This window comes from Sphaerodactylus townsendi, unplaced genomic scaffold (assembly GCF_021028975.2).
Source record: "Sphaerodactylus townsendi isolate TG3544 unplaced genomic scaffold, MPM_Stown_v2.3 scaffold_670, whole genome shotgun sequence".
NCBI classification, from domain to species: Eukaryota; Metazoa; Chordata; class Lepidosauria; order Squamata; family Sphaerodactylidae; genus Sphaerodactylus; species Sphaerodactylus townsendi.
In genome coordinates, this window is record NW_025950881.1 from 1 (window position 1) to 12,620 (window position 12,620).

The 12,620-nt window shown below is 45.4% G+C and overlaps 1 long non-coding RNA gene across 1 annotated transcript; it reads left to right on the top strand.

Annotated features, from left to right (window-relative positions):
* Positions 1–1,162: 1,162 nt before the first annotated feature.
* LOC125425518 lies at positions 1,163–3,361 on the top strand. The gene is made up of 2 exons (XR_007243377.1): positions 1,163–1,278; positions 3,067–3,361. It is a non-coding gene; the product is annotated as an uncharacterized LOC125425518 (long non-coding RNA).
* Positions 3,362–12,620: the final 9,259 nt, after the last annotated feature.

Sequence of the window (12,620 nt, forward strand, 5' to 3'; positions counted from 1 at the left end):
GGAAGGAAGTCCCTGAGAGTATCAGTCTAACATCAAAGGGATAGAACCAGCATGATCGAGTAAAGGTGTCAAATCCCTAGGTCCCTATCTAGCCACTAGCTCTCTAGTAAAACCCCCTCTGTAGGCTGAGGCAGGAAACAGCGTAACAGTGTAAAGTCCTTCACTTCCAACACCCCCTCTCGATGTTTCTTGACTCAGGTAGTCAGGCTTATCTTGCTTCTAAACTTCTCAAAAGCTTGTTTCGGTAGGGGTTTAGTGAAGAGATCTGCAAACATCTCAGTGGTGTGGCAGTAGATCAGTTGAACGAAGCCATTCTTTTGCAGCCTTCTCACTATGTGGTACTTCACATCAATGTGGTACTTCACCATCGAATGAGACTCGCCATGCCTCCCTTCCCAGGGGAGAGGGAATTTTAAATGTGGAACACTGGGCGCCAATTAGCTATTAATTAACTATTTATTAATTATATCTCAATCTATTGAGATCGTGCAAATCAAATTTTTGGGTTTATCGCTGCTTTTAAATGTTTAACCTGTTTTATACTGTTTTTACATGCTGTACACCGCCCAGAGCCCTTCGGGGATGGGGCGGTATAAAAGCCTAAATAAATAAATAAATAAATAAATAAATGTGCTTGGTGCGCTTCTTCACATCTTCTTGTTTAGATAGTTCAATGTGACTTTGGTTATCTTCATACACTGGTATAGGAAGTGGTGTGTCTATGCCTAGATCCTTTAGCAGTTGGCATAACCACTGTAACTCATGACAAACGTGAGCAGCGGACACATATTCTGCTTCTGTGGTAGATGCTTCACTTCCAACAACAAGTTGGAAGTCCTTCACTTCCAACAATAAGAATGTAAGAATAGCTTCTCTGGATCAGACCCAGACCAGTCAATCCCAGCAGCCCACAAACCAGGCAACGGGAGCAGCGTTATCCCGCCTGTGTGTTCCACAGCACCTGGTGTGAAAGGCATGATCCTCCGATACTGGAGAGAAGGGGAACGCAGCATGATTATGCCCTGGTTTATTTTCATGTTTTTAAGGCTTCACGGTGAACTACCTTGGACAAATCTCCAGCAAACCAGCCAGAGAATGGAAATGCACCCCTTCATTGTTTGGTCCTTCTGCCCCTAACCAGAACTTCTTTCTTGTCAATGCAGAACCGACACTGGAGATGGTCTGATAGATCTACAGTCAACTACAGGGCTTGGAATACTGGTGAACCCAACAATTCTAAAAATAATGAATACTGCGTAGAGCTTTGGTGTGACTCAGGTGAGCCTTTTCATCATCAGGTGAGACATCTCAAGTCTGTGGGTCTTCCAGAGATAGAGTTACACTCACCAAATGAGTGGCAATATAGAAGAAGAGGATGGATTTATACCCGGCCTTTCTGTCCTGTAAGGAGACTCAAGGTGGCTAAGAAACCCCCTTCCTCTCCCCTCAATAGACACCTTATGGGGGGGGGGGGAGGCTGAGAGTGTTCTGAATGAACTGTGACTAGCCCAAGGTCACCCAGCAGAAATGTAGGAGCAAGGAACCAAACCCAGCTCACCAGATAAGAGTCCGCTGCTGGTGTGGGGAAGAAGGGAATCAAACCTGGTTCTCCACCTACTCTTAGCCACTGCACCATGCTGGATCTCAAGCTTTTGAAATGGGCTCAGTGTGCAGAAGATCAAAGGTCCCAGGCAGTAGTCACCTCCGGAACGGGTTACTGTACCTCGTTCTATGCAGGGCTGCCCTTGATCCTGACCCGGAAGCTCCAGCTGGACCAAAATGTGGCCACACAGGTCCTTATCAGGTCGCCATGGGGACTCCGTATGTGACTAATGCTCTGTGAGCTGCACTGGATCCAGGTGGAACACCTTATGCAGTTCGAGGTTCTAGTTTTAACATTTTAAACCCTAAACAGTCTGGGGCCCCCAGCTGGGTCATATTATCCACAAGGTGATGTGAAAGGCCTCTTCCTGGAGAGCTGCAACCCGTTGTACATTTCCTGTGCAGAAGGGGCCAGAGCAGGCAATGCTCAGAATGGGTTGACCCAGAAAGGGGTGGAGACTCAAAGCAGCAGGAGGCTGCAGAGCTCCTGTAGTTTGAAGGAGACAAGGCTACCAGACTCGGACCTTGATTTGTATAAGCCCTGAACACCTTGTTAAGGGTTTTTATGTTTGTAATGGGTGAGAGTTCTCCTGGAAACCTTCATCATGTTGAATCCTGTTCATCAAGCCCTTGGAGTCTTCAGGAGCCAACCCACTTGCAAAGAAGAATTGGACTTGGCAGTATCAGTAGACTGTAAATATAAGGACTTGAAAATGCAACCTGAACAGGACCTGTTAAATGTTGATGTTAAATGTTGATGTTATATGTTAAGAAAGTCAACCATTTTGTTTTTAAAAATTTGTTGTTGCAAACTCATTCCAAGTTCTGCCCCACAGAACCCACAAGCTGAGGTTACACTGACCTTTCTGATTCCGTGTGAGGTGTCTTCACGTGCGCATGCTGTGGTTGGAGAAATAAAGTCAGGACGATTGGCCACATGCCAGGGGTCCAAATCCCGTTTCCAGATTGGCCAGCCCTTCTAAAACGCCTTGCTGGCTTAGCAATTGCAGGCACGCCAGTAGAGGAATAATTCAGCCGATGCCAAGTTCTCCCCTAAGAAGCTCTGCTTCTAGTCATTCCGAAAGGCAGGCTGTGCAGAATCTGCTGGGGGGGGGGGTCTCAGGGGAGATGCACACATTTAGTGTCTGTAACTGCAGGATGAGTTGGCCTTTGACGCTGCCAATCCTCCCCTACCCCCCCAAACATCTTCTTTCACCACCAAGTCAAAGCTAACTTATGGCAACCCGGTAGGGTCTTCAAGGCAAGAGATATTCAGAGGTGGTTTTTCTATTGCCTGCCTCTCCGTAACCACCCAGGACTTCTTTAGTGGCCTCCCATCCAAATACTGACCAGGTCCAACGGTTCTTAGCTCCTGAGATCTGATAATATCAGGGAAACCACCTCACTGATCCTAAAGCACAGGAAGAAACATTTCCCCAGCCTGTTTTCTCTTTTTCCTTCCAGGTTATCTTGCGTGGAACGATGAGAATTGCAGAAGTGAGCGCTCGTACGTCTGTGAGTTTGTGCGCTAGTGCTGGCAGCTCCTTCTCCAAGATTCCAGAAACAACTCTGAGGAACCCATCCGTTTCGACTAGAGAGCCTTCACAACTTTCACCCTTCCTTCCAAGAACCCAGATCGGCATCCTACATTATAAATTGTCCTCCTTCTAGATTGCCTATATGTTAACTCACTTATGAATCTTGACTGTGAAACTGGATAACAACAGTAAACTCTGTCTTTGGTTGTTTGCATACTGAATATGATTGTAATAATTACTGTCCAATGTAGCGGTTTGATGAACACAAAACATGAGACATCTGAGGGGGGATATGATTGAAGTCTATAAAATTATGCATAGGGTAGAAAATGTGGACAGAGAGAAATTTTTCTCTCTTTCTCACAATACTAGAACCAGGGGGCATCCATTGAAAATGCTGGGGGGAAGAATTAGGACTAATAAAAGGAAACACTTCTTCACGCAACGTTTGATTGGTGTTTGGAATATGCTGCCACAGGAGGTGGTGATGGCCACTAACCTGGATAGCTTTAAAAAGGCCTTGGATCGATTTATGGAGGAGAAGTCGATCTATGACTACCAATCTTGATCCTCCTTGATCTGAGATAGCAAATGCCTTAGCAGACCAGGTGCTCAGGAGCAGCAACCGCAGAAGGCCATTGCTTTCACATCCTGCAGGTGAGCTCCCAAAGGCACCTGGTGTAGCACTGTGAGTAGCAGAGTGCTGGACTAGATGGACTCTGGTCTGATCCAGCAGGCTAGTTCTTATGTTCTTATGTTCTTAACATCAGGCTAGTTCTAGGGTTCTTTAACAATGCACCTGTTGACCCTTTTCCTGGTATTCACCAAGACTTTGTAGAAAGTAAACGAAGTAATGTGGGGCTTTCGCCCTACAAAGCTTCTGTTTTTGGGGTGAAATCTGGAGAGGACAGTATGTGATTCAAATGTTAAACCCTGGGCTCTCAGGGAAGAAGTCCATTTCCTTGATGCTATGGTTTCTGACCTGGAGATGCTAAGAACCAGAGAACTGTGCGGATGACCCTTCAGTCCTGAGAGTACTGGATCAGACCAAGCGTCAGAACTCCTCTGCATAGACAATGAAACACTTGAAAGTTCACAGATTTTATTGCTGATGTAAAAAGCAGAAGACTGTTCTGAGCTCAAACTTCAGAACAGTTCATAATATGTAACAGTGTCCCCCCCCCCCCCGCAAGTGTGAACCAAAAGAGAGTAACATTCACTGAAACAGTTCTTCAAACCACCAAGGTTACAGATAAGGCACCTGTGGGAGTGTATGAGCCGGGCCCTTTGCTCTGGCGTCTGTACACTCTTGCAAACCAGCTAGCAAATAGCCTTCTAGTTCCTTCAAAAGTCTCTCCCTTTCTCTTCTCCCAAGAAGAAGAAGAGTTTGGATTTATATCCCCCCCTTTCTCTCCTGCAGGAGACTCAAAGGGGCTTACAATCTCCTTTCCCTGCCCCCCTCACAACAAACACCTTGTGAGGTGTGTGGGGCTGAGAGAGCTCTGAGAAGCTGTGACTCGCCCAAGGTCACCCAGCTGGCGTGTGTGGGAGTGCACAGGCTAATCTGAATCCCCCAGAGAAGCCTCCACAGCTCAGGCGGCAGAGCGGGGAATCAAACCCGGTTCCTCCAGATTAGATACACGAGCTCTTAACAGTTTCTCTGTGAGTTACTTTCACTTCACTTTCACTTTCGAGCACGGAGAAGAAAGCAGACGAGTCCAACTGCCATCAATGACACCGTCCAATAGCTTTTATTTGTAGCAGTTAAAATACAGGAACAAACAACATTGCAGGTAGTTCCTTTACCAGTAAAAAAAAAAACCTTTTCAGTACTGACAAAACCTTGGGCTAAAAGCCCCACTTAATTGTCACTCCTCTCTATGTAACGAGAGAAAAAGAAAAAAAAACCCTGGCTTTTTTCTTTTGTGCTTATTTAACCTTTTTCTCTATCAGCAACAGCTGTTTCCTTTTAGGGCTAATAATGATTATGCCTTGCTGGCAGTAATCCAACTGGTGGTGCTGTTCTTGCTTGCAATGCAATACTTGCATACAGGGAGAGAAACAGAATAGCAGCCGACAGAGCACAGCATCGCACCGCATCAACCCCAGTAACAGCCCAACCCCCATGACACACATCATGACACCATGAAGGCCCATGAAGTCCAGCAGTCGGTGGCCAACTAAGTACCTCCAGGAAGCCCACAAACAGGACAACTGCAGCAGTGTTATCCTGCCTGTGGGGCACCTAACATAATACATATGCTCCTCTAATACTGGAGATAGTAGGCATGCATCAAGGGCCTTTCCTTACTTACTTCTTTTTGTGTGCCACCCCGCAGCTACCCCACGTAGAAAAGCCTCCGCAGCTTTTGAGCACGGAGAACTTGTTCCCCACTCATTTGCCATTCATGAAATAACGTGGGGTCCCAGAGCAAGTGTCCCACGGCAATCAAGCCTTCTGATTGGCTGAAATAGAAAAGAAAGCTCGTGCATGCGCAAAGTGCACGCACCTCCCCTGCAAAGCTGCAAAGCTGTGGAGCTCGAGCAAAGGGAGCAATGTTGGGACGTTGCCTTGTGCACATGTCTCAATTGTCGCGGTTTTGGCATTGCAAAAGACATGTTGCCTTGTGTCTACGTCAGCACATAGCTTCATGTCGCGTAATTTCTGACGGGAACACCCTCCCTAAACAAAATGGAGGAGCCTGTTGCCTGATTGGCCGGAAGGCTGTGCGTCAGAGAATCAACCACGCGCAAACAGCCGAGGTTTGTGACCACCCCGCGGCAAGCGCGGCGTTTTTGAAAATGTTGCTGTTTGAAGAGGAGCTAATTTGATGCGCGCCAAGGGGGTGGGAGAGCAGCAGATTCGGGGCAGCTGCGCTGTGGCCACTGGTGCGGTGGGAAACGTGGAGGATCCCCGTGTCTTTTCAAGAGGTTACCCCGCGGCATATGGTGAGTGGGGAAAGGCCCATCATTAGTAGCAGCCACAGATAGCCCTATCTATCCTCCACGAAGATGTTGGCTCCCCTCTTAAAGCCTTGCAAGTTGGCAACCATCCATGACTCCTGGTCCTAGTCTCTGCAGCAGCCGAAAACAAGCTTGCTCCCTCACCAACACGACATCCCTTCAAATATCTAAGCATTGCTATCATGTCACCAGTGGTGGGATCCAAAATTTTTAGTAACAGGTTCCCTCGCCAGCCCCCTCTCAGCAAAGGGGGCAGAGGCATACCTGGGCAAACCTGAGCCCTGGGCAAAACCTGGATGCCCCCCCCCATGGGCAGCCACCCCACCATGACCCCCCAATTTTTTTTGCACCAGGTCATTTCTAAATCATCATCACTTTACAGAAAATGCCCCAACTCACAAATCTGAACACAGCAATGGTGAAACAAGCAGGTTCTTTGATAGAGACTGGTGAGATAAAAGGCACGAAAGGCTGAGAATCCATGAATTGCAGGACCTGAAAGGGATTAACCCAGTTCAGGGAGGTACATTATTAGTCGCAATTGCTATATGGAACCTTCACGTTCAAAGGCAGGATGCCTCTCGGGGAGGCGAGGGCGTGGAGGCGGAAAAGCGGACCCAAGTAGTAACCCCCTCTCGGCACACACAAATAATTAGTAACCCCCTCTCGGGAACTGGTGAGAACCTGCTGGATCCCACCTCTGCATGTCACCTCGTAACCTTCTCTTCACCAAACTAAACATCCCCAGCTCCCAAAGTATTTCCTCATAGGGCATGGATTCCAGCCTTTTTACCATTTGGTTGGCCTCCTCTGGACTCATTCCAACTTGTCAATATCCTTCTTGAATTGCGGTGCCCAGAGCTGTACACAATATTCCAGGTGAGGACTAACCAGTGCAGAAAAGAGAGGTACAATTACATCCCTTGATCTAGACATGAGACTCCTATGGATACAGCCCAGAATTGCATTGGCTTTCTTGGCCGCCGCATCACACTGCTGACTCATGTTCAGTTTGCAGTCTACTGAGACTCCCAGATCCCTTTCGCATGTAGTGTTGTCAAGCCAGGTGTCACCCATCCCATATCTGTGCATGTCATTATTCCTGCCTAAGTGAGGTATCTTACATTTGTTGAAATGCATTTTGTTAGTTTTGGGCCAGCTCTCTAATCGGTCCAGACCCTTTTGAATACTGCACCTGTCCTCTAGGGTGTTAGCTACCCCTCCTAATTTGGTATCATCTGCAAATGTGATTAACATGCCCTCTATTCCATCATCCAAGTCATGAAATCGGGGACATGTTTATCTAATCATGGTTTTAAACCAGCTGCATTTTGCTTTACTTGTTACAAATTAGCACCCTTTTGAAGTTCTTTATATTGCACTTCTCCAAATGGTCCTAGCCCTTCGCAAATAGCACTTCAGAAATGTTGGCTCCAGCCCCCAAACCACAGCAGTCAAACTGGAAGCTGTTTGTAAAAGGAAGGGTTATTTACTGAGTCTAATTTTTGGACTCTTTTTGGGTGGTGTTTTCTGATAGAGAAAAAAAATTCTGGGTTTTTACCAGCCCCTAGTCTTGTGCTGCCGGGGGGGGGGGGGTTGGCTCCCTGATTCCCTGGCATTTAATGCCCAGCTGTTAAACCCCTGGGTAGGAGATTGAGATCAATGGGTTTCCTCTCAGAAAGATTTGGCTGCAGTGGAGAAGGCCCGACTGCTTGGCCCTAGCAGAGGCGTTCCTCCCATTGGGCAAAGTGGGCAGTTGCCCAGGGCGCCACCTTGTGGGGGGCGCAAAAACTGCAGGTTCGTTTGTGGGATTTTTTGCATTTTCAGTGTTTTTCCATTTTTGGCCTGCAGAGTCTAGTAAAGACTCTGTGTTCAGATTTGCGAGTTGGGACATGTTCTATAGTGTGATGGTGACTTTGAAACGACCTGGTGTAAAAAATCACTGCTTGGTCACAGTGGGGGAGGGTGGCTGCCCATGGGGGGGGGGGGCACCAAACTCCAGTTTGCCTAGATACGCCACTGGGTATAGCTACAAGGGGTATTGCACCAGGCACACGCCGGGGGGGGGGGGGCATCAAACTCAGGTTTTGCCCAGGGCTCCAGTTTGCCTAGTTACGCCACTGGGCCCTAGCTATACCTTAGCCAGGAGGATGGACATATTTTGGGGGAAAGAAGGTACAGGATATAAGAAGAGTCCTGCTGGATCAGACCTTTGGCACAGACTTCTTGTCTAGCACTACCTAATGGCCAGACAGATGCATTGGAAGTAGGGCAGCCACTGCTGTGTTGGGAAATTCTGGGAAATTTGTGGGTGGCGCCTGGGGTTTGCCACTAAGTTCACCCTCCAACGGTGCCATTTTCTGCAAGGCAAGTGATTCTGCATTCAGGCTATAACTCTGGGAGATTTCCAGGCTCCAACTGGAGTCAATACAGCCACTCTGCACCACTGACTATAATAATACAATGGCACGAAACAAATTTGTGCCAAATCAGGCTGTATCTTATCATAATTTAAATTGAATATGAACAAAAAGCTTATTTAGCTCAATCAAGGCTTCAGTGTTTTTGTAAGAAACTGATTCATTGGCCAAATCACACTATACAACTTCAAATTATATTCAAAAGTATATACAATGTTTTCATCCACAACTGATTGTTCACAACAAAGGAATATGTATATAGTCAAATGAAAATAGTTTACATAAATGATGGGCCAGACAACCACTGGTCTGGTTTGCCCTCGGGATTCTTCTCATTGGCCCAGTCACTTTTAAAATGCCCTGAAACAATCTTTTAGGTTTGAAACTTTTAGGTTTGAAACTTCACATACACGCTACAAGGGTCAGTGCCATCAGTCACAGACCAGGAAAGGGATTTGGGCGTCTTAGTTGATAGTTCCATGAGAATGTCAACTCGATGCATGGCAGCTGTGAAAAAGGCAAACTCTATGCTGGGGATAGTTAGGAAAGGAATTGAGAATAAAACTGCAAGGATTGTCATGCCCTTATATAAAGCTGTGGTGCGACCGCACTTGGAGTACTGTGTTCAGTTCTGGTCGCCACATCTCAAAAAGGATATCGAAGAGATAGAAAAAGTGCAGAGAAGGGCAACGAGGATGATTGAGGGACTGGAGCACCGTCCTTATGAGGAGAGGCTGCAGCGTTTGGGACTCTTTAGTTTGGAGAGGAGACGTCTGAGGGGGGATATGATTGAAGTCTATAAAATTGTGCATGGGGTAGAAAATGTTGACAGAGAGAAATTCCTCTCTCTTTCTCACAATACTGTTACCACGGGGCAACTTATTTAATAATAGTAAGCTAATAAGCTTGAGCCGACAAGGGCTAATTAAATAAATAATTTTTATTTCAAACCCTCAGAGGGTCTGTTTTAGAATCAGAGGAGTCGCCCCGAGTATACAAAAGTCACAGTTCTTATAGGATAAAGACAGCTGATGCATCATAAATGTTGCAAAGCCAAACCCTGTCAATTCATGACGTTTCAATATTCCCATCATTGTTAATCAAGGCGATACATTGTTAAATAGCATTCTTAAGAATATAGTTTCTCACATGGCTTGACTCTCTTTCTTTGCTTTAATTCTGCTTGGTCAGTTATTTTCCTTTACACACACACTTTCTCAGCTCATTGCTAAGTGAAAGTATCTTCTTTGGAATGTGGGAAGAGACAACAGGGGCTGTTTTGGAAAGCAAAGTGTCTTTTGCTATTTCTGAGCAATAATTCTTAATACTAAAATGTCTTCAAGAAAACTTGCTTAAGTTATATATATATATGTGTGTGTGTGTATACTTCAGTTGAAATAATCATTTAAATGCTTTATTTCTATTTTCTATTTTCTGGGTCTGTGCTTTAGTTGAAGATATTATTTTCATGAGCCTTATACTTGCACACAAGCATTAAAAGTATCTTTTTCTGGAATGCAGGAACATTGAATGCTTTTCTCTTAACAAAGACACTTTTTCATGATTCTGGGCAATGACTTTAAGCTGTATTCTTGTCTGAACCTTTTCCTCTCCATTATTTTCCTAAATAATGGGGAGAAGGAAGAAATAACCTTCTGGTAAATCTAAAATCTTTTTCTTTTCTCTTTTTCTCTCTTTCTCTTACTTTCTACCACTTTCTATTTCCTTCTTACTTTCACTCCTTTCCTTCTGTGCCTACAAGAGGACTGTTTAGAAACTATAAAGAGAACATCTGAAACGACTGAAGTGTTTAGTAAAGTATTCCTGCCAGAGAGAAAGAAAAGCTTAAACTATTTCTGTAACTTATTTCCTTGTAATTCTATAAATAAACGTTTCGTCTTTGTGTGCCTGTTAATAGGCCTCAGGCGTCATCGAAGGGGGCCACAATCCAGCCTGAGAAGAGCAGCCAGTTTTGGCGGGAAAAGTAAAAATCCCCTCACAGAGCCAACTGCCAAAAAGTGGCCGTTAGAGTGAGGCTGACAGGAACTCCTGAGGAGACTCGGCTGTGCACCTGCTTGGTCAATGATATAGGGACAGTCATGGGTGGTGTACCAGTTACAAAGACAAAGCTAAAACACGACCATACAGCCCGGAAACCACACAGCACCCCAAAGCTAAAATACTGCAGGTTTCTGGGGCAGCTTTCTGCCTTAGGCCCCTTCCGCCCAGGCAAAATAATGCGTTTTCAAACCACTTTCCCAACTGTTTGCAAGTGGATTTTGCCATGCCGCACAGCTTCAAAGAGCACTGAAAGCAGTTTGAAAGTGCATTATTCTGCATGTGCGGAATGAGCCATAGATTCTCTTGCATAGCTTCAGTTCTCAATGGAAAGGTTAATGATGCCCTCACTAATAGATTACACTATCTTCATGGTTACTCACATGCAAAAATGGGTGGATCCTCCCACCCAACACATGCAAATCAAGCTTGCAAACTGCACAATTTACACCTGTTAACAGGCATATGGTTCTTTCTCCCACCCTGGACATTCCACAGGTATATATAGACTTCACTTGCTTTATAACCATCAGATCCTCTGAAGATGCCAGCCACAGATGCAGGCGAAACGTCAGGAGAAAATGCTACTAGAACACGGCCATACAGCCCGGAAACCACACAGCACCCCAGTGATTCCGGCCCTGAAAGCCTTCAACAATACATTAATGATCATTTATCTTCATCATTTTAACAACATCCTTCACTTTTCATCATTTGTTGGTGTGGGTATATTTGTGTGTGTGTGGGGGGGATAATGTAATACACTTTCCATTTATCTTGAAATTCTTTAATTGGTTGCTTATTTGTCAAGTTCATTAATTTTGCCATTGTAGCATATTTCACTAGTTTATTTTCCCAGTTCTCTTGGCTTGGACCTTTTTCGGCTTTCCATTTTGTTGCAAATACTATTCCGACTGCCAATATCAAATATTGAATCTGTTCTTCAGAATTTTTTTGTACCGGTAATGTTTTGGCAGCATGCCTAATTATATCATCATGGCATCCGTTGCAAATCCAATTTTTAAAATTTTCTAAATTTCTGCATTAATATTTTTTCAGAATTTTTTAAACTTCACTACTCCACTTCGCGGCCTCTAAGGTCAGTGGAGGCCAATTTATTAGTGGTCCCTGGCCCCTCAATGATGCGGCTGGCCTCCACACGGGCCAGGGCCTTTACGGCTCTGGCCCCGGCCTGGTGGAACACCCTGCCTCCGGCTGTCCGGGCCCTGCGGGACCTTAAAGGGTTCCGCAGGGCCTGTAAAATGGAGCTGTTCCGCCGGGCCTTTGGAGGGACCAGCCGCTGAATGGTGCCCCCCAACTGGCCTTCCATCTAGGCCACTATTCAATGCGTCTCGCCACCCTCCCTCCCTTTTCCTCCCTGGGGAGAATTTTTAAAAAGTAGGGTTGGTCGGACGCCTTCTACTTCTACTACTATTATTATTATCATTGTCACTGTTATCGCTGTTTTAAAGATTTTAGTAATTTTTCTTATTTATATTATGTTGTACACCGCCCAGAGCCCTTCGGGGATGGGGCGGTAAAGAAGTTTAATCAATCAATCAATCAATCAATCAATCAATCAATCAATCAATCAATCAATCAATCAATCAATCAATGTCCCATATGTACAATAAAAAGAGCCACCCGCTTCTTTCCAGTTCCAACCCTTCCCTCTGTAATTCTTGTCCATCGTGTTCATATCCTTTGGGATGATGTACCATCAATACAACATCTTGTCCCAGTTTGCTCTTAATGGCAATACATGTGATACCGTCCTTGCTTAAGGTTTCCCATTGGTGAAAAGTTGTTTCTTCAAAGTTTTGCATCCATCTGACCATGCACGTTTTCACTTGTTCTGAGATAGTTTTTTCTTGATGAGGCTTAAATGCTTACGCAAATTACTTATAGGTAAAAATCTTCAGTCTGATACAGAAGGATTGGTCTATTGCAGGGGTAGGGAACCTGCGGCTCTCCAGATGTTCAGGAACTACAATAAGGACATTTCTTGAGGGATAGTAGGTACAGATAGCTCCAGGGG